This window comes from Stegodyphus dumicola, chromosome X2, assembly GCF_044657685.1.
Source record: "Stegodyphus dumicola isolate Sdum_Otavi_A_Nest chromosome X2, ASM4465768v1".
Classification (NCBI taxonomy): Eukaryota; Metazoa; Arthropoda; class Arachnida; order Araneae; family Eresidae; genus Stegodyphus; species Stegodyphus dumicola.
This window is the reverse complement of record NC_140781.1, coordinates 24053971-24077497: the sequence shown is the minus strand read 5'-3', so window position 1 is coordinate 24077497 and position 23527 is coordinate 24053971. Positions and strand designations below refer to the sequence as shown.

Genomic DNA, 23527 nt, shown 5'->3' with positions numbered 1-23527 from the left:
TTTAGACTTTCATGCTTTGTGAGAATCAAATGATTTGCAAAAGAAATATTTTCATTTGCCTTCTCCTGTTTATCTTTGTGTAACACAGAAAATCTTTGACATTTACTTATGAGAGTAAAAATATGATCTTCATTTTCAAGAGACTGACTTGTTTCATGTAACTTCTTTGTTATTTTGTGTCATTTGAAGTTTTCGTCTTTTAGGTTCTGCCATGCAGCCTAAACGTCTTAAATGTTAATATAAATGTAGTAATGTTTTGAAACAAGTAAAAAACTAACCCCTTCCACAGAATTATTTTCTGCTGTGCCATTAAGATGAGGAATGGTTGTGTAAGTTGTCTCCAGTCATGTAGACCATAAAAGGAGTGCATTGCTGTGTTTGCCAGACCAGTGCGATGAAAGTTTCCCCCACCCCAAATATTTATAAAGAGCTTTGAGATGAAAATTTGCCACATCCACTCCTGAAGTAAGTTACAGAGAATCAGAGTCTTCAAAAAGGAACTCAGGACTTCTTCCCAGTCAGTTCTGTAATGATGTTTTGCTGATGTGCATTGATGCTGGATTTAACAAGTCTCTTAACACTAAGTAAACCAGCAAGACATGGTTCAGATAAGTCAAAACCAGCTTTAATGAGACCATACCTCAGATCATTTCCAATAATGCTGTAATGGCCAGGGATTCATCTGCTTTCCAAAAGAGAGTGAAGAACAATCTGGCAGTTATATATTATTTTTTACCATTAAGGTATGTAGAAGAAAGGACTTTAATAGTAACTGGGAATCAGTAAAGATTGACAATAAAATTTTGGTTCCATTTTCTTAGCAGCTGATGAAATACACATTTTACTATCAAAGTTATTGCAGAATTTATTAAGAGCTCTGCTGGGAGTAAAATGGTTTGAATATACTCCAGCTTTAGCATTTTTAAAGGCATCCACAACAGAATTAACCATATAAACATGCAGCCACTTTACAAAAGAATATTTTGTTGGTTATAGAAAAAATAGCCATGTTGAGCTCTGTATCTGAAAAATTTGTTCCTCATAGGGAAAACCAGGTTTAGATTATTGTTGGCTCTATTAATATGTATATGATAGATGATTGACTTAAATAGGATTTCTGTCAAGGACAGGCACATCAAATTTGACTGCTAATTGTTTTTGCCAAATCCAGGTATATATGTTGGACAAAAAGCATCATGTCTCAAAAATTTTTAAAAATTGTTTCAATGTAGATCTTTGTTTGACAAATGGTTGCAGACCAGTCTGAAGTTATGTGTCTGGTTGGCATGGAATCAGCACCTAAAAATTTCCAATTCTTCTGGAGGCTTTCAGAAATCTGCAGCTGAGCTTTATCTAACAGTGTAAAGACTTAAAAGGATAGGCCTGATTTCTTAAGATTTCTAGTTTTAAATAATGTAATGTTTCTATCTCGTGGTCTTCAAATCTCCCATTCGTTAGAAGTATTAAGATTTAGAAAGAATTGTGATCCATTTATTGCATTGTGGAAATCATTTTGTGCAGAGAGTATCTATTTTGATATATTTTAAAGCTAAATAATGCTAGGAAGACATTGCAGTTATTAATGACATCTTAGGTCATTAGTTGCTGTGTCATCACAACATTTTTCATTGCCCTAACAACATTTTAAAAATTTTCAGTTTCCTGTGAGGAAGTCTTTATCCAGTGATATAATTCATTTTTTTAAGAAGCTTGTGAGCTTTCAAAACCAGTTTTATTGATTTGTACAGCTGAACTTTCCAGATTTAAACATACAAGTTTTCCTCTCATTAACAGTGTAAGCTTATGTGAGTTGTTCATATTTAATTTCACTCATGTTTCTGTTTCTTTGTTATATCTGCTATTCATTACATTATTTACTTTTAAATGCAAGCATTTTATTTAGCTGCTTTTTTTTTTTTTTTTTTTGTGGACTTGTTTTGTCTGTGTGAGAAACATTTTATGTTTGTGTTCTGTAATTCTTACAGCAAGTTGTTAGTTGTTAATGTAATAGTTTACTTCAGAAGGAAGTGACTTAGTGCAAGATGTGTGATGTAGTTTCAAGAAACGGGCAAATTTCCATGTTTTTGCGAGTGTTACTATTTGTTGTCATGATTTTCTACAGTGTGGCTAGAAAGTCCCTTTACACCTGAACTAAATGCATATAACTACGTGAGATTGTGTTGCATTGTTAATATTTGAAACTCATCATTGATAGAGCAATAGTGCTCCTCACGAGAATTTCAACATGATTGCCTTGTGACTGCATGCGGAAAAGAATAAAATCTGTGCATTGGCCATTTGATTGCCTCAGATTTCTGTCCTTGGTGAAGAGCGATGGCGCATACCAGCGACTTCACTGAGGAGCGCTTAGTGAAAAGTGTGTGAATTCTTGAATGGAAGCACGGCAATGAAAATATGACACAGGTGATGGATTGGTTTCATTAACAGTTCGCTAAACAGCCACCAAATCTTCAGACTTCAATCATGGTGGAGAAGAAAGCTCTTTTGTTTGGGAAATAGTTTGGATACTCTCCCCCTGCTCTGGTCATCTATCAACCTGAATAGTTGACTAAGAAAGTGAGCTGCAGAATAAGAATTTAAAAGAAGCACACTGCAGTTCTGCGTAAAAGTGGACTTAGGCCTGCAAGCATTCAGCCAGTGGCCATCAGTGAACTAAAAGACGATGACCTAAACTGCTGGCAGGAAGCATACAAGTTCTTGTTGGAGGCCTTCACCATTCCTGCTCAATGCTTTCTTTTCTTTTATAAATATGCTGTTTATTGGAGTTTGTGTGATAGGAACATCTTCATACAAGCAAAGGAAGACACATATTTTATTTTTAACAAGAAATTGAGAACAATACTCAAATGTATATGACCCTTCCTTGTGGGACTTATTCAGAGTTAACCCGTTCAGTATGGGCGTGTCATATATGCATCAGCAGCAAACATTACCTCACGGCCGGGTGTGTCATATTTGAATTGCCATTTATTTCACTCTATGGCCGGGCATACCACATTTGACTTTTTAGATAGAACATTTAATCAGTACTTTTTATTGTCACTAGATGTAGCTGTATGTCTGTTATGGTGAAATATATATCGAAAGTTTAGTATGTTTACCTTCGTTCCTATGCAATGTTTTTTATTTTTGGTATTTTGTTTTGGAATGAGAGTGAGATTCGTGGGTTGGTGTTGAGCAATGTAATGTCTCTTTAACTGCGTCATTTGATATAAACAAATGTACATGTTCTCGCTGCATTGAGGTACTTTTTATTTTTGCGATATGGTGGGATAGCTGTACTATCATTAGAAATTTTTTTTTATTAGTCTTAGATTTTTCTTTTTTTTATTACTCTTAGATTGGGATGAATATTTTGTATCGTCAGCAAAACGTATTTTTTTAAATGGCAAACGAAAGGGGTATCTGAACGTAGATAATACAAAAATGCTAATTCGTTAGTGTTGAGTAATGCAAGGGCTCTTACTGCATCATTTTATATAAACAAATGGACATATTTTTGATGATCTGGAAAACTCTTTAATTTATATGTTTTTCTTATTTTTTATTTTATTCTTTTATCCTCTTATAGTGTAGATGTTCTATCATTAGAGATTTTTTTTACTCTTTCAGTTTCCTAGCACTGAGACGAATATTTTGTATCGCTTAGCGAAAGGTTTTTTTTTTTTTTTTTAAATGGCAAAACGAAAGCATTATCTGACCGTAGAACAACATACACAAATGCTAAATGAGTTAAATTTGCTTAGTAAAATAGCAGCAGATATTGTATTCCTGTAACATACGCAACGTTTGACTTTGCGTACAACCATGTTGCAAAGAATATCATACAGTATCTCTTTTTTGAAATATTGCTTGCACATTGAATTTTCATCAAAGACAGTTTTAATATTTTTAATTTTAATTATGTGTTGTGTTAAATAAAATATGCATTTGTTTGGATATTTTTCCATATACATTTATTTGTGGGATAAGGGGAAAATATTATTCTAGAATGAGTATTTTATAACATTTTTAAGGAAGATATAACAATAAAGCTTTAAAATTAATTCTGACAACTACCTGAATGTTCTCATAATGTACCAAAAATTCGAACAACTGGATGAAAAATTTAATTTCTACGAATGTTTTTCCAAAGTTAGGCTTAGCAGCGTGAATTGACTGTCCCCACAAGACGACGCATCCAGTTAACGCGCCGTTCCAAGACAACGCTTCGGTAACAGAGATGCTCGTCATGAACGGGTTAAATGTAATATTCTGAATTATATTATATATTACACACACACACACATATATATTTAACAAAAGAATTGTATAAATAGGATTTTCAAAATTTATACCTAGTGCAACTGTTGCTACAATAATTAATTAAACTAAATTTAGTAGGCAATTTTGAAATTAAAAATAGGTAAAAAATATAATTAGATGAACTAAAACTGTGAAATAAGTTAACTGACAAGCTTTTGCTGACGGTGAATGTAAACTGTAAATATTAAAATCAGATAATTTGAAAAAAACCTGATTAAAATAAGAAAAAGTGTTACTTTCATGCTTTTTTTTAATAGGTCTGTCTCTGAAACTTTTAGGACGGGATCAGTGAGCAATTGTTTAGCATCTGGTATTCAAAAAATCCATTTCATTGTCCATTGTAAATTTATGAAATTCATTTAAAAAATCCCAATATAAAATTATGAAATACAATATATAATTGTGCTTCTTATAATTTAGGAGACCACATCTATGTATTTTTAGGTAGCAGTGCAAAAGAATCAGGTCGGTAAGCAAACAAAAATGGCTAAAAAACCATTTTTGCCATATATATCTGCATAGGCTTTTGCCAGTAAGCTTCTATCAGTGTGGGCTTTTATGCATCGGTATTTAAACTCATTTCTCCCAGCTGATTTTTTTTCTATTGTGAAATAAACTTTTTAATTCTTCCTAGAAATTAATAGTTTATATTTTTGTGGTTCCTGTTATCGGTTGTAGCAAATTATGGCCTGTTCTGTTCTCTTATATTAGAATGGCCTATAAAATATATTAACTGTCAAGAATTTCAAGATATCTTCAAGATATCCAAAAAACACTAATTCAATCACACATAATCTCAAGATACATGAACACTACGAATCAGGTTTCTAAACTGCCAAGTTTATTCACGTCTAACACACATTCAACTGGAGGTGCCAGATCCAAGAACAAGAAGTATATATACATCATGAAAGATTTACGCCCTCTTTGGCGATTAAAATATATTTTCACATAAAATTTCTTACACACTGGGCCGGGCTGAACTGTAGTTCAGAACAATCAAGATTATCAGTGTTACATGAACATTTTCAAGAATTATTTTCAAGAATCATTATGCATTTCAATACAAATTCAAGTTTTTATAATAAAGAAATCTCACATAAATATCAAGAACATGTAAAACTTACCATATGTTTCAAGAATATCAAGTAAATTTTCAAGTAAATTTCATCAAGAATTCTTGTTATAACTTTCCTGTTCAAGCATCAGGATTTAAATCAAGAATTTATATAACTCAAGACAATATTAAACAAATGATTTCAAAATCAAGATTATCATAATTCAACTAAAATACTAGAATTATTACTAGAAACCTGTCTTTTTTTTTTTTTTTTTTTTCAGAATTAAATAAAAATTTTAAATACACTTATACATTTCTACAACCTTAAAATTTTCTAATATATACATTTCTTTAAATATTAAATATACAGTACTTTAAATAGCAATTAAATAAAATAGATACAACATTAGTAGCATTATGATTACATTTTCAGTAAGAAATATACTATCATACAATACTAATACTCTTAGCATTCTAACTTAACTAATAATTGTAAAGGTCTCTTTATAATGTCTATTTCAGTCTTTATTTCACAACTGCGATTTAGTCCATCTCTACCGGTAAATATTTTGAGAACCTTTCCTAATCATGTTACGTAGTAAATGTTCATCCTGTAAAATCACGATATCGTTCACACTTAGTCATGTTTTGCACGGTGATTGTTCACACAATTTGCAGATTTCAGATTCAACAAATAATCTCTATAAAAGATTTTCCATTAGAGTTATTTAACAATTTTTCACGATATAGATGCGCTTTTAAAAGAATTTCTTTAGTACTGCACACTTCATGAGTGTATTTGACAGGAGGCAAATTATCAAGTTTCTGCCCTAGCAGAAAATGAGCAGGTGACAGAACTTGGGGCTCATTATCTTGGAAGTAAGTCAAGGGTCGACGATTTATCACCGCTTCAATTTCAGTCAGTATAGTTTCCAATTCTTCAGGTAGCAGTGATGTTCTACCAAGAATTTTTCTTAATATTGTTTTGATGGATCGCACAAGTCTCTCGTAAAATCCGCCCTACCAGGCTCCTCTTTCAATGATATACCTCCATTGAATGCCCTTTGCTGCATAATAATTCTTTACATCGGGATGGCTTAATACCTGCCACATCTTTCTGAGCTCTGCATCAACTGCCTTGAATGTATGCGCATTATCTGAGTATATTAAAGAGCACAACCCTGTTCTTGATATGAATCGATGAAAAGCAAGTAGGAAAGATTTAGTTGTGAGATCTTTTATTAGTTCAAGATGAATGCCTCTAGTTACTGCGCAGGTAAATAATAGGATATAATACTTCCTATCTTCATTTTTCACAAAAAGTGGACCTGCATAATCCAGTCCTATAACATCAAAAGGGTTTGCTTTTTCAATTCTAGATGGAGGTAATGGTGCTATGACTTGTTGCATTGGTCGGGAGTTATAACGCTGATACAGTACACTATCCCGTTTTACCTTCGATATCAGAATTATGATGGAAAATGAGTATACAATCAATTATCCAATGAAAGACATCTTGTCACAACACAAACAGTTTAATATTACAATTCTATTTACAAGTCTAATTAAGTGTTAGTTTTAGCTTTGACACCTCAAAGCAATACTCAGAACATAAATGGCATAAAACAATACTCATCAGTTTTTAAATACTTATGAAAAACATCTCAAAAAGTCATTTTTCTCATTACTTAAAACGAAAAGTAAAACTATAGAACAGACTCTAAAGCGTAGATGTAAAAACTCAACTGTTGCCAATCGCAATTTACTAAATTACATCAAAATAAAGATAACAATCAGGTAGAGGTTCAACTTCACATCCTCCCACCTAAGTTAATATTTTTACCTCAAAATTTTAACTTACAAAAGAAAATTGTGAATATTTTATAAGTTTACTTTGATTGTACGACCTGCTCTAGTCTTTTGAATCTGAGGTTCAAGTCCACACACGTTATCAAAGGAAGAATTGGCACAGGTTTCACCTCCCACCTTCGCGGTTGAAAATTTCTCAATAATGGGATCATCGTTGGAAACTTCAAGTGGATACAATCTTTGAATTGGTCTTAGCAAGTGTCCATTAGCTGTTTTAAGCTTGACAAGTCTTGTAATTCCATCTTTTCCTGGAAGAATCTGAATTATTTTACCTAATGGCCAATTGATTCGCTTGGTGTTATCACTTCCTATCAATACAATATCACCAATATTCACTTTCACAGATTTTTTGTTTTCTGCTTTTTGAATAAGTGCTCCTAAATATTCAGACCTAAACCTGTTTCTCAAATCCTTTTGCAAGTTTTCTCTATATTTGACTCACTTATTAAGACTTTTATGCCCAATGTCATCAAGATCTGGAACACCACTTATTTGATTATCTTGCAGAAATAGAGATGGACTTAAAGGCATTAAAGTAGCATCACTTTCAGTTACATATGTCAATGGACGGGAATTAATTACTGCTTCACAGTCACAGAGAGTCGTGTTCATTTCTTCAGAAGTTAACGAAGCTCTTCCTAATACTCGTCTCAGCAATTTCTTAAGAATTCCTATCAATCTCTTCCACCACCCTTCTCACCAGGAGCCAGTTGGTGGGTTGAACTTCCACTGAATTGGTGGTATAGATGTGTCTTCAGTGATTTGCTTCCAGTTTAAGTCTTAAAGTACATTTGAAGCACCAACAAAATTGGTTCCGTTGTCACAGTATATGATTCTGCTCTGTCCTCTATGAGCTATAAATCTTCTAAGAGCTCGTAGAAAACTCTCAGTAGATATCGATTCAACCAACTCTAAATGGACTGCCCTATAAATGGCGCAGGTGAATAAACAAACCCAAGATTTCTTGTTGCCTTTCAGGATTACTGGTCCCGCAAGATCAACTCCACAGATTTCAAATACAGCTGCTTCTCGTAATCTATCTTCTGGAGGAGTCCCAGTACAAGTTTCTAGGTTCTTTGCAGAAAATCTTCTACACACTGTGCATTGATTGATGATAGATCTCATAGTTTTACGAGCATTCAGAATCCAAAATCTCTCTCGTAGAATATTTATTAAAATTTGAGTACCAGCATGTGCATTTTTCTCATGATAGTATCGCACTAGTCTCTTGACAACCTCATGATTGGATGGAAGAATAGCTGGCGTTTTAAAGTCTTCTGTATCCTCACGAAAGGTAAGTTTAGTTTTTAGTCTGAGGATTCCACTTTGATCCTTGAATATTCCTAAAGTTCTTAATTTCTCATCCTTTTCATTCACAAAACAATCTTCTTGAACCATTTTGATCAATAACTTCTCAGCCTCAAAAATTTCACCAGAATCAAGGTTTCCATGCTTTCTCACTGTTTTCTCAGTTCGACAATTGGAGGTGAATCTTAGGATCCAGGCAATTAGATTAACTATCCTTTTGTATTGGGAAAAATATCTGTAATACCATTCTCTCTTGGTAACCAAGCATGCAGAAACTAAACATTTAGTTACAGAAGAAACTATGCTCTTTTTCTTTTCTCTAACAATCTCAGTCTCATCTAAATTTAAGTCACCTTTAGGCCAATCTTCTTCAGGCAAGTAAAGCCAACTTGGACCTAACCACCACTGAGATTTCAATAAGGAGTGAGCTGAACAACCTCTACTCGGAAGATCAGCTGGATTCATGCAACCAGGAATATGTCTCCAAGAATCTTTATTTGTTAGTCTTCTTATTTCCTTCACCCTATTCTGGACAAATACACTCCAGGCTTCTTCTCTCCTTATCCAGGCTAAAACAGTAGAAGAATCAGTCTAGAAGTAAACTTCTTCACTCTGTAGCTCAGACAAAATTGAGGACGAAAGGCGAGACGCTACAGTAGCTGCAAGTAATTCCAATCTCGCGATAGTAGTTTCTTCTTTTCCAGTTGGTGTAACTCTACTCCTGGCTTGTATCAGTTGTACTTTAGCAGAATCAAAAGTTTTTATACGAATGAAAGCATCCACGGCATAAGCATGCTTACTGGCATCACAGAAAATATGTACTAAAGTATTTTCACTCGTACTCCTTGAACCAAAATATCTTGGAAAATGGATCTTTTCCAGATAGTCAATATCTTTCAACCATTTTAAAAATGTAGTTCTCATACAGGTATCAACTTCTTCATCCCATGTTATCTTCTGCTTCCAAGTTTCTTGAAGCAATAAATTAGGGATAAGGATAACAGGACAACATATACCAAGAGGATCAAACAATCTATGAGCTGTAGATAAGATTAAGCGCTTAGTCACTTTTTCAAAACATAACTCTTTTATACTACCAGTATTTATTCTTAAGAGTGTCAGATTTTTTATTCCATATTAAACCGAGCACATTTGTATCAGCAGAAGCATCAGCGTTAATATCATTGAACTCCCACCCTCTAAGCTCAAATTTTCTCTCAGCCATTACCTCAGTTGATACACTAATAAAATGATTGAGTTCTTCTTCATTTTTAACACAACTGACACAATTGTCAACATAAAAACTATGCATAAGTTTTTGAATGACACCTTTTGTATATAAGGATTCACCGGTTTCTATTTTCTCTAAAACAGATTGTAGGTGAAGCTGAATAGTAGAGTTTAGAAGAAAAGGGCTACTTGCTACACCAAAAACTACACGGCAGTGCCTGTACACTTTCAGTTGACCATCACTATCAAGCCATAAGAACCGCAAAAAGTCTCTATCAGTAGGTGAAACACTTATTTGTAGAAAGGCTCTTCGTATATCAGCAATAACACCAATCTTTTCTTTTCGAAAGCATGTTAAAATACTCGGAAGCTGTTCTATTAGATTTGGGCCTTTTTCTAAGCAGTCATTAAGACTAGGAAATCCTTTTACTTTGGCCGAAGCATCAAATACCGGTCGGAGTTTTGTAGTGCTATTCTTTTTGATAACTTCTCGATGAGGAAGGTAAAGAACTTGCCCTTGATAATTTTTATCAGCCTCTTCAATTACTCCCTCTTCTAGCCATTCCTTGAAAACATCTTCATAAGCTTCATAATTGGACTCGATTTTAAGACGTTTAACAGTTTTGTTCAGTCTTCTCTCGGCTAAGTCAAAATAGTCTGTTAGTGGTGGATGATATTCCAACCAGGGCAAATTAACCTCAAAACAATCATCGACTATACAGACTGTATTTAGAAAATGTAACCGAGCAGCTTCTTGTAGTTCAGTCTGGTTTTTCTTGACTGATGGGTCAGTGATCCCAAGTGTGTCCAAAGTCCATAGATCTGTTATGGTCTCCACAGTAGATAACAAGGATGTAACTAAGAACGATGATGAAAACTCACTTTTCGAAGTATTCGGCATTCGTCCCATAACTGACCATCCAAATTTGGTCTCGATAGCTATGAGACCACAAGGCAACTCACGACGACCACCTGTCATGAGTTTTCCAGCTACATCAGCCCCAGTAAGAATCTCAATAGGATTTTGACAATCATCCACAATATTTATATTACAGGCTGCTAACTCTTTCAGACAAAGCTTGTTGACAGTAGGTAGCACTGACTTACAAATAATTTGTTGACTAAGAACTTTAAAGTTGCAATTATAATTCCCATGCACACTCGATAAATATAAAGTGTATACATCATGCTTGCATATCCCTGAATCCTTCCCTCCAAATAAAGAGTGTTGTAAATATTCACAACTCTGAGGTTCATAGTTCATTTCTTGAGCTGTCGTTCTTAATAAATATGATCGCTGTGAAGCTGTATCGATAATAGCTCTTGCGACGCGTTTTTTTCTCATTACTTCTAATTATAACTTTGAATGTTTGAAGCTTTACGTCCGGAGTAGAAGATAAATTCGAAAGAGCTTGATCCACTTCAGCACTAATCTCAGTTTTCTTTTCAACTTCAGGTGATTCTTCGTTTTTTGACATAGTTATTTGGTACATCTTTCTACACAGAAAAATATGGTGTTTTTTACAACACAAGCAACCATCTTTCAAGTTACAATCCTTGACTGAATGTGCAGATTTCAAACATAAAAAACACTTGTGAGATTGTTGAACCAGTGACTTCCTCTGCCTTAAAGGTATTTTTTTTTTTTTTTACTTTTAGACAGTCTCTAGAAAAATGTGAATTAGAACAGAATATGCACTGTTTTGATACTTGAGATGAAGTTAGAAGGTCTGTTGCACTAGGTATATTTGAAAACTTTCTACTCTTACATTTGTTCTCTATTACTTTTTTCTCATAGGAAAGATTATGTTTTACTTCTGCTTTTGGTTTTGATGTGTTGAAACTTTGAGAGGCTAAAAAAATGCGTTCTTCAGCTTCAACTTCGGCTTGTAAAAATTCTAAAACGCATTCTAAATCACTTTTCTCAATTATACTTTTACTTTCGTGTGAATCATCTAAATTCACTTCTCGAATTCTACGATGAGCAGATCTATAGCGCTGCCAAGCAACAAGAGTTTCTTCGGGTAATGATGATTTAACTAGTGGAAAAAGCATTGCAGCATATTTTCCCCTAGTAACACCTAATAATTCAAGTGATCGCAGTTTACTCTCAAGTTGATCGAACAATTTTCTTAATGAATTTTTAGAAGTGTTCGGTTTTTGAAGAACTAATACTAATAAGTCTCTGACATATACCTGAATCAATAGTTCCTCTCTGCCGAAGCGCATTTTCAGCTGTTTTAAAGCTTTTTCGTAACTATTACCCCCTGGGGGATAGCTCTTAACTAATTCTTCAGCAGGACTGCCTTTTCCCATTGCTTGAGATAAATACGAAAATTTATCGTGAAAATCGATATTAATGACCTCATCAATTTTTTTAAACTGACCCCAAAAGTATAGCCAATTTCGTACACTACCGTCAAAAGTAGGTAATTTTTTATTTTTGGGTAACGTAATAAGGTGTTCGGCTGCGAAACAATGTTCAAATTTTCATTTTTAGAAGACAGTTGTTCACTCACTAGTGTTTCTAGCTTCTGTTTTAAAGATCTCCATCCATCAATATACATTTCTGACTCATCTACCGCTTTCTCTATTTCGGTATCGGAAGTATTTTCAGAATACAACAAATGTTTATATTTCTCTTCACATGCTATCATTAATAAAGCTTTCTCTTCAATTAGCTTTAATTTATTAATTTTAACAGCACGATTTAATTTGATTTCTTCCTCATCAAAAGTATTACATGCTCGAGTAAACAACCTTCTAAGTTGCTTTCTATCTTTCAAAACAATATCCATAATGCACAAAGAATAAAAGAAAATATAAAAATATTTTTTCACTCACTCTTAAAAATGCAGCCGTTGTCCTGTCGTTGGATGCCAGATATCCCGTTTTACCTTCGATATCAGAAGAATTATGATGGAAAATGAGTATACAATCAATTATCCAATGAAAGACATCTTGTCACAACACAAACAGTTTAATATTACAATTCTATTTACAAGTCTAATTAAGTGTTAGTTTTAGCTTTGACACCTCAAAGCAATACTCAGAACATAAATGGCATAAAATAATACTCATCAGTTTTTAAATACTTATGAAAAACATCTCAAAAAGTCATTTTTCTCATTACTTAAAACAAAAAGTAAAACTATAGAACAATCTCGAAAGCGTAGATGTAAAAACTCAACTGTTGCCAATCGCGATTTACTAAATTACATCAAAATAAAGATAACAATCAGGTAGAGGTTCAACTTCACAACACAGTTTCTTATAACACGTTTCACATTCTGTCTGGATCCAATTATCCAGCACTTTTCACGGAGGAACATGAGAGTACTAGCTACAGCTGTATGAAGAACTCGTTCATGTGCATCATGTACTAGATCTGTAAAATGAGTTTTTGAAGGATTAATTATAGGATGCTTTTCATGAAAACTTAAAGTTGATTTTTGTACTCTTCCTCCTACTAACAAAACTCTTTCCTCACTTAGAAAAGGATTTAGTTCATAAATTTTCTGCTCTAATTCAGCATCAGAAAACTCCATTGTCACGATAAATTTACTAGGCCAAGCACTCACTGATTCAACTAATCAGGCCCAGACTGCCATAATCTTGAAGACAACAAATATTCGGTTGAACATCCTCGAGATAAAATGTCCGCTGGATTGGACTTCCCATTACAATGTCTCCAGTTATTTGGGCAAGTTAAAGATTGTATTTCAGATACTCGATTTTTGACAAACATTTTCCATCGTTCAGGAGCACTATGAATCCAGTGAACCACTATCATACTGTCAGTCCACAGATAAATATTTTCTTCATAAATTGAAAACAGCTCTTTTAAATGCTTAGCAAGTCTTGCTGATGTTAATGCTCCTAACAACTCTAACCTTGGAAGTGTGAGTTTTTGTTTTATTGGAGCGATTCTAGATTTTGCCATAATGAATGCTACCTGTCCTTCTTCAACTGACCAAAAATATGCAACTGAACCATATGCTATAATAGATGCATCACAAAATAAATGAAGTTCAATATCCTTATTTTGATTCAATTTGCCGGGGAAATATTCTCGAGAAATTTCAAATTTCTTTAACTTTTCAATTTCACCGCTTCACTTGGACCACAACTGCTTACATTCAGTTGGAACTTCATCGTCAAATTCTAAACGCAACTGCCAAAGGTTTTGCATTATCAATTTTGCACGTAATACAAATGGCGCCAAGAAACCTACTGGATCGAAAATAGTAGCAGTCACCTTTAATATATTTCTTTTTGTGGTTTTTCTACAACTATTTAATGTTTCTAACAAGTTGTCTGTGTTCAAAGAAATTACATCTTTACTCGTACACCAGTTAAGCCCTAATACTTTTAAAGAACTATTTATTTAGTTCATTTTCTGATTTAATTATTCCACAATCATTCCAAAGTTTCTTTAGTTTCTCGGAATTTGTATTAAACTGACGCAAATTCATTCCGGCATCTTTAAGCACGCAATGGCTCTAGTACTTAAACTTAAAAGCCTGTTCCACAGAATCTGCACCATAGAAAACATCATCTACGTAGATCGAACAGTTCAACATCTAGAAAATATCTGGATTTTCTAACTCTATTTTCTTTATATGCTTTTTTATAGTGCACGCGATAATGAAAGGGCTACATGGTACACCGAAAGGAACGCGAGTCATTCTATAATGTTTCAAATTGTAATTATTATCAAAGTATAAAAACCGTAATACATCTCTATCAATTTCAGAGATTCCAATCTGGAGAAAAGCCTTTTCAACGTCTGCTGAGAACGCATGTTTGTATTGTCTGAACCGCAATATCAAGTCCAAAACAGAAGGATTCAAATTTGGGCCAGGCATGAAACAATTGTTCAGAGATTACACTTCGAAGATGCGTCAAACACGATGCGGACTTTTGTTTTTGATACATATTTTCTTACAACTGGAGCATCACTTTACTACTGTCACTACTTTCAATTTTGCACTCTTCAATTATTTAATTTTTTAACTGTTCGTTTATTATGCTATCATAATTCGCCCTAAGCCATTCATCACTTTTTAGTTTATTAACCAAAGATACTAGACGTCGCTTGGCATTTTCTAAATTATTACCCAAGTTTGCATGATGTGATTTCCATAACAAACGAGCTACATATCTACCATTAGTAAAATGCAATTCTTTTTCAAATTTCTCAATGACTGATTTATCATCAGGATTCTCGTTCTCCTCTAAACCCAAATGGTCCAGAGTCCAAAACTTTCGCAAACAGTCATTAACTGAATTATTATCTTCCTTCAAGCAATGAGAAGCACCAGTTGTAAAAATACAGGCACTAGACTGGTCACCTTCTAAAGATCCAACTAAGGACCAACCAAATATGGAAGACACCGCAAATAATTTATTAGTTACTCTTTTCTTTTCGCCTGTTTGCACTTCCCAACATGAATCAGATCCTAACAATATTTTTATTTCAGCTGCTTCACCATTATCGGCTAATTTTAGATTTTCTCATTTTAATATTTCTAAAATGTGTTTGGAGGGAATTTTTATGATCGCTCCAGAAATTGTATCTGTAACAAGAGCTTCAATAGTGATTGAGTCATTAGGGAAATGCATACTCTTCAGGGTAATTTGAAAAACATTATATTCTATTAGTCTACCTTGGCTATACCCAAATGAATAAATATATAACCTTTCTTTCCTTAATTCCTTAATTTTAGTTCTTTAGCTAAATCAGATCTAATAAATGACCTCTGTGATCGACCATTAATTAAGATTTTTACTATTTGGCTTCTAGTATTATCTGTGTCTGATGCGTAAACAGTGCAAATTTGTAAATATACAACTTTATCAGCAGTTTCAGAAACAGTCCCAGAGTTAAACGACAGGGATGCAACTACATTCTGCTTAGAATCCGATACTGTAACTACTTTATGTTTAACATCTGAAACTGCTTCCACTTTAGGAAGAATATTTTTACAAAATAGCTTATTATGATTTAAACCATTACACAACTCGCAAGATTGAAGTTTCATTTTACATCTGGAAGATACATGACCTCTCTTAAAACATTTGTACAAACGTCCATGGTATTTTAATATCGCTCTTTTTTGCTCATTTGTTTTCTCACATTTTCCTACATCATGTGTATTTTGATTACAATAGAAACAATACGGCTTAGTCACTGTAGCTAACACTGAAGCAGTAGGAACACTTGCCCCTTTTAAGTAATTATTTTTATTCTGCTTAACACCGTAATTTCTGTCTCTTTTCTTTGATTTTATTATTAAATTAGAAGCTTCCCGACTCTCAACTTCCAATCTAATGAATTCGAGAAGTTCTGTTAGGCTATATTGCAGTTTAGAGTTTCTTTTTCTGTTAAACTCGAGATTCATATCGTCTGGTAAAAGCTTTAAAATAACAGGTCCTAAAAGGGTTCCGTAAGCTTCCAACACAATACCTAATGAATTTAAGCTTCTTATTTTGATTTCACAGGAATCATATAGTGTTCTTAGTGCTTTCACATTGGACGAACTTCTAACCGGTTCAAGATTCAAGAGTTTATTCATGTGCGAAGATATTACCAAATCTGTTCGTCCAAATCTTTCTTTAATTAAACTTATAGAAGCGTCATAATTTTCATTAGATAGTGCAGACCTGGATACTGCACTTAAAGCTGGTCCTGCGAGTAAGGATTTAAGATAGGTAAACTTCTTGACCTTTGTTAACTCATTATTATTACCAATAGCATTTACAAAGGAATTATAAAATTCCAAAAATAAACTAGGATCACCATAATATTTAGGAATTGTAATTTTAGGTAATCGAATGTTAGCTTTGTTTTCGACCTTTACGGCAGCAGTATGGTTACCAGGCGATTCACTTTCAATGCTCACTATCTGAGAATTTAAATTAAGTTTCTTTTTAGCTCTTAAAAATAAATAAACTTATTTTTTCGTCATATTCTAACACAGTATTACATTCTTTTTCAATTTCAGACTCATCCCCTTTAAAACAATCAAATATTTTTTCATTAATTTCTTTTAACGCAGACTGTTGTTTAGAAGTAAGTAAAAACACATTTTCTTCTACCATATTCTTATCCTAAATGTCTTTTTTAATTTCAGGTTCTACAACATTTATTATTTTAGAAATAGCTTGTCTCAGGACTTTTCTAGCAGATTTCAATTTAATAATATCGTCTGCCATAATAACAACAATAATTTTTATTCTCTTACGTGGTGCAGGCTTCAAATGGTTAATTCCTAATTTAGTAACTCACTTTCCTGGTGAAACACATTCACAAGTATTCTGTACATTAATCCTGCCACGTTCAGTGCAAAGGAATAATTTTTCAGTAATACGAAAAACACCGCATTATAAATTTAAAAAAATTGTTCGTGTGCAGTTGTTGGGCGCCAAAAATATAAAATATTATATTAACTGTCAAGAATTTCAAGATATCTGGGTTCAAAAAACACTTAATTCAATCACACATAACATCAAGATACATGAACACTACGAATCAGGTTTCTAAACTGCCAAGTTTATTCATGTCTAACACACATTCAACTGGCGGTGCCAGATACAAGAACAAGAAATATATATACATCATGAAAGATTTACGCCCTCTTTGGCGATTATAATATATTTCCACATAAAATTTGTTACATGGCCTTTCTTAAGTAGCTTGGATTATTTTCAGGTCTTTAAAAACATATTTGGCTATCTTTCACCTATTTTACTACACTGTATATAAATGTTTTGAAACAGGAAACCCATCATTTCATATAGTTTTGATCCCCAAAATAGTCCTACTTTCGTAATCAATTGAAAGCAAAATGCATTAGCTTTTGTGTGCCTAATTCTGTTTCTTTCTTCTTTTTTGCAAAATTCTGGTAGTAGTTTATTGCTTAGCTGTTGAATAAACATCTTTATATTTTTCATCTTGCTTTATTTAAATTATCTTTCTTTATTTGTTGCCAGCAAAACTCGATTTTGGTAAACCAGTTAATGAGACATTGGTGCCCATTTCTGATTGTGATAAAGCTGAATTATATAATGAAAACTCATCAGTTAACATATCATAGCTGCTAATTCTCTTGGTGTTTCGCCACATCCCCTGATAGACTTTTTAATTAGTAATTTATAGGTTTTTTTTTGCCTTTACTAAAGCAAATTTTTTCAGTAATAAATGGAGTTTATTAAATTAATGAAACTATAATTATGCAAATTTTATTTCCTCACCCCCTAGTGTTTTTCAGCATAATTTTCTTATCTAAATTGTCTGAATTAATAGCAGCTATTTGTCAAACTTTATACGAGTGTTCAACCAATGTTTAATCAGTTAATATTTGTATGTAGATTTGTTTTGCGTCAATATATGATATATTATAAAATTTATCCACACAATAGAGTGTGCATTAGTTATTATTTCCATTATTTAAAAGTCTTGATAAACTGAAGCTTTATTTCCCACTTTCTCAGTATAAAAGTATCAGAAAATAACTAAATGAAAGTATCCAAAGAACATCTTAGTAAATATTGGTATATAGGGTGTTTAGAATTAAAGAATCCTATTTCAAAGCTGCCTACAGACAAAACCAGTCATTAGAAAGTTGTGAAATTTTCTGGCAGACTTAATAAAGGTACGGGAACATCAATGAAAAAAATAGTTACAAATATTGCCATCGGAGAGTATTGTATTAATTAATTAACGCAGCCACACTTTTACAATAGTTTTACAATTTTACAAATTTTATTACAACAAAACATGTTCCACATGGTGGCTATCATTTTCAGCTGCCATTTGAAGTTGCAAGATGAGATATTCCAGAGTTCCAGATATTCAAGTTTATTCTGGGAAATGTTGAGCACGTGGTGTGGAATGCTGCCTTTAATGCTGTGTGGTGGTGTGGAATGCTGCCTGCACTTAGACAGGGCTCTTGTCTAAGTGCAGACCTGTGGAACATCACCTTCAATTACATCACCTCCTACAAGTGGCCGGACCATACAAAGCTCATCGCCTTTGCCGACGATGTGGCCTTTGTAACAAATGGGCATTCAAGAGACATACTAGAAAAGAATAGTAACGAGACTCTCTCCATATTCCATTCCCTCTGCGTCAATCAAAAACTAATAATTTCAGAGCCCAAATCACATATTATTTTATTTCCAAAACCGGGCAAATCGCTACAAAGGCTACCTTGCATTAAAATCAATAATAGAAGAATCAAGATCTCAAAAGAAATCAAATTCCTCGGATTGAAAATTGACCAAAAGTTTTCTTGGATCCCACACCTCATGGAAATTCGGAAGAAGACCCAAACTATTTCTAGAGCCCTCGCAAGGATGCAAGGCACAACGTGGAGCCTCAAGTCGAGGATGCAAAACATTCTCTATAATACCGTGATCAAAAAAATAATCCTCTACGGGGCATCAGCATGGACTCACCCTATGACAGTGAAAAAGAAAAGACTCCTAGCTTCGATCCAACGCCCCTTCCTCTTACAAATAGCAAAAGCATACAGAACTACCTCAACGGCATCTCTCTGTGTATTAACAGGAATCCCACCCCTCCACCTGAAAGCAAAAGAAGATGCAGACTTAGCCACGTTATTCCACCTCAAGAAAAACATAGAGGGAGAAGATCAAAACCTGTGCCCCCTTGATTTTGAACAGCCACGAAATCCTTACCTAAGACACCCTGCAGTACATGCAAAACTCAGAATATCTACAAAAGAAGACACCCTCAGTGTACCTTCATTTCCAGTCGTGTACACAGATGGGTCAAAGTTAAACGAAGAAGTAGGATGCGCGTTCTTTGCACTCCTCTCAGAACAAGATACAACAGAATGGAAAGGACACCTAAGGAACAACAACAGCGTTTTCCAAGCTGAGCTTTCAGCCATAAAACACGCTATTCTATGGTCTCATCAAAAGCATCTAACATATGTTACCATCTACAGTGATAGCCAAGCGGCAATTAAAGCTGTCAATGATGCAAGAAACAAATCATCAATAGTGCAAGATATCTACGATTTATTATCACAGCGCAAGAGAACATCTATAAAAATAAAGTGGGTAAAAGCGCATGCTGGACAAGCCCAAAATGAAAGGGCAGATGCGCTTGCTAAAAATGCAGCTCAAGACCTATCTCTACCTCCAATCAATGTCCCATTCCCTAAATCGTATGTGAAACATATGTTGAAAAAAATTACATTAAAAAAATGGCAAACTGAATGGGAAAATGCAGAAGTAGGTAGAAGGCTTTTCAACTTCTACAAGAAACCCACATATGATCCAATCTCTTATAACTTCTTCATCAACATATTCTTATCTGGACATGGTCCTTTCCCCACGTACTACTTTGCACGAAATTTGAGCGAATCAGACAAGTGCGTATGTGGGGAAAAGGGAGACCCAGAGCACTATATTTTCAAGTGCCAGCTCACAAAAGAGCTACACTGCAAAGGAAGGTCACAAATTACGCCTGAGTACATTAAATGCATGCTAACGATACCTCATTTACAACAAAAGGTTTCCTTGATTATGAAGAAACTTTTTGCATATAAAAGAGAAGACATATGTCAAGATGCTATCGCATCTGTATAAATACCTCTTATTCTACAACTTGCAAAAATAATGCAAGATTTCAGAAATATTGCAAGTGTCTGAAACAGGCTAAATATGGTATAAATAGTTTTTATAAAATAGTTACATTAAGAATTTGGACAGTATTAGTGTAATAATTAAATCATTAATTAAAATATAATGTAAATAATATACGACTCTATTAGATATATTAGTGTAAATGTAAGTATTATGTGATTTTCTAATGTATATTTTCTGTATTTATGATACATTAATTTACAAAAATAATAATGTAAGACTTCAGTGCTGATGCATTTGTGTGTAACAAGTTAAAAAAATGAAAGGAAATGTATTAATAAGAGAATTCGCCTTAGTAATTCAACTAAGTATGATAAAATGCACAAAAAAAAAAAATCTTCAATTAGCTCCTTAAAATGATGTTTATTTTAATTCGATGTAACTAGATATACTAATGTAAATATATTGTTTGTATGAAGTACAATGTACAATGAAAGTTTGTATGTATGTTCGAAGTAATTATGTTATTTCAATCTGCCATAATCCAACTTTTGTTGATAGGTTAATTTCTTTGCAATAATTGTATACTATGTCTTTGTAATTGTATATTCAATACGTAAGTCTAATATTAATGTAAAATTTACTATGTAAATGTCTTGGTAGGCTAGCATCCGATGCGGGCCAACTAAAAGCCCAGCGGGGTACAGTAGTGCGGCGGAGCAACACCTGTAAAAGTCACTGACGAAGTTCTGGTGCTCCGTCCACTTTTCCCTGTCCCTGTCCTGCCTTTAATATTGGGTAAAGTTTTTGGATTGTTACATATTACCAGATATTTCAAATGCTGCAAAGCCAAAAATATCATGGATTGAGGTCTAGGGATAAGGGAGGTAATACATCATGAAAAGTCCACCTGATGACACATTCTTTTGTAAAATAACTTCTAAGAGCATTCCTAACACACTGTGCAATGTGTGCAGAAGGTTCATCTTGCATAGAGATTTTGCGTGCAAGGTACTAACATGCTTGCAGTGTCCAAGCAATTTCATTCTCTAACAGGGATGCATATCGCTGCCCAGTGATCAAGCATGTCACTGGACCATTAGAAATTAAATTCTCGAAGAAATACGAGCCGAGAATAAATTATGCAGAAAATCCACACCATACCATCTTTTGGTTAATGCAACAGAACCTCTAAAATAGGGCATGGATATTCAGGTTCTCAAATTTGGCAGCTGTGAGTCTACATTGCACTTCCAAATAAAAATATGCTTCATCTGCCCAGAGGATATTTGAAGGCATTCTGAATTGAGTTGAAAGCTACCAAGAAACCGAAGTGAGAACCGGAGCTGAGTATTAAAATCATCTGGAAGCAGCTGCTGCAGCAGTGAAAGTTTGGAAGGATAAAATTGGAGTATATTCTGCAAAATAAATGGACAATTGAAAGTAGCCTATCAAATGCCTCTGTTACACCCTGGACAGTGGTGCTAGCCTGAAAGTTTGCATATGTGTCTGCTACCACCTGAAGAGCAACATCCCCTACTGCTTCTGCAGAAATTCCAGGACAAACAGAAAATTATTTCTGTTTCTTCAAATTTCATTATACGTATAAGTTTCCAAAGGTTTTTAACATTCCACTGTACCTCTTCAAATCCCCTTCAAAGTCTGAAATTTTCATACAGCAATCAATTACTGTGGAATTACTGTTTTGGTAAAACAATTTTACTAACCAAACGCAATTTCATAAACTTAGCATCATCATAAGCAGCAAGTAGATTGAAGATAAAATCTCAAATTGAATCAAAATCTCTGTGAATGTTTCTAGGTTTTATAACAGCTGATGCATGACCTCGACAAATTTTATTATATTTAAGATTTATATTTTTATTTCAGGTTTTCAAAATAAAATGCCCTCTAGTGGCACTATTAGTAGCTGTTTTTTTTTTCTCCCTAGAAGACACTTCCATCCCTCCATTAAAGTCTGCCATAAAATTTAATGATTTCCTGATAACTGGTTTCACTTGTAGGCAACTTTGAAATAGGTTTTTTTAAAAAAAATTCTGGACACCCTGTATTTTACGTTAGAATCCTATGGATAGTTGAATAACATGGATCATGCATTATAAAACAAATTTAAGTCAGTTCTTTTTTTAAGATGTGATGCCGCAAAACACATTAAACCTCCAAGAAATAGCTACGGTTTTTCATATTTCAAGGTTGGCAGTCATGATATAATTTCATATTGTGCCCATAGTTGGTTTGGTAGCTCAGTGCTGTGGGCCTGCTGTCAAAATTAATATATATAACCTTTCAAGTATGATATGCAAATTATTTGAATGCATTCAAATAGAAATGTGATACTTTATTATTAAATGTCTTCAAGACTAATATTGAATGGTGATTTACATGTTTAAGAAAAGCTGCAAGAATGAGCCAGAAAAGTTGCTTTATGTAACAACCTCTGGAAAAGAGATTGAGTTTTTGTAGACAGCAGTGTCATCTATCAGCTGTTGCTTTGTTATCTGATTAGCTTATTTTATAGTTTTGAAAACTGGTGGCATGCTGTGGATATATGGCCTAATAAATCAGCATATGCCATTATATGTGCTTTGTTTTTTTTTTTTTTTTCCTTGTATATTTATTGAACATGGACCTTTTTATTCATGTTTATTAGCTTTTTGCTTGTCTCAAAATTTTATTGTATTTGAAAACAAATCAGAATATGACTTTATAAATTTTAATAGTTTTGCCTGTCAAGTTATAACATTGAGGCTCTAATTAATAAAATTCGTGAATGTTTATATTTTACAGTTGTTTTCCATGATTATTAGCAGTGATATCACAGAGTTAATGAAAATATTCAGAAAATATTGTTGAGCTTCTGAGAAATTAAAAAATATTCCGTAAAAAATTTTAATTAATAAATTCTAAATATAGTAAAACTTTTGTAAGAAGACTGCTCACAGTTCCAGAAATTTTAGTCTTCTGTGAAATTGGTTGTACTAAAGAACTTAAGTATCAATAATTTTAGCGGTTTCATTTAATGATTGATGGTCCCAGAAATATTGTTTTCAAAAATGCTCATCTTTTCAGTTGGTTGCTTAAACTACTTTTGCA

The 23527-nt window shown here is 33.5% G+C and overlaps 1 protein-coding gene across 2 annotated transcripts in view; it reads left to right on the top strand.

The window, feature by feature from the left end:
* The window catches only part of gpp (DOT1 like histone lysine methyltransferase grappa), a 280396-nt gene that overhangs the window by 124570 nt on the left and 132299 nt on the right, over nucleotides 1–23527 (top strand). The window lies entirely within an intron of this gene.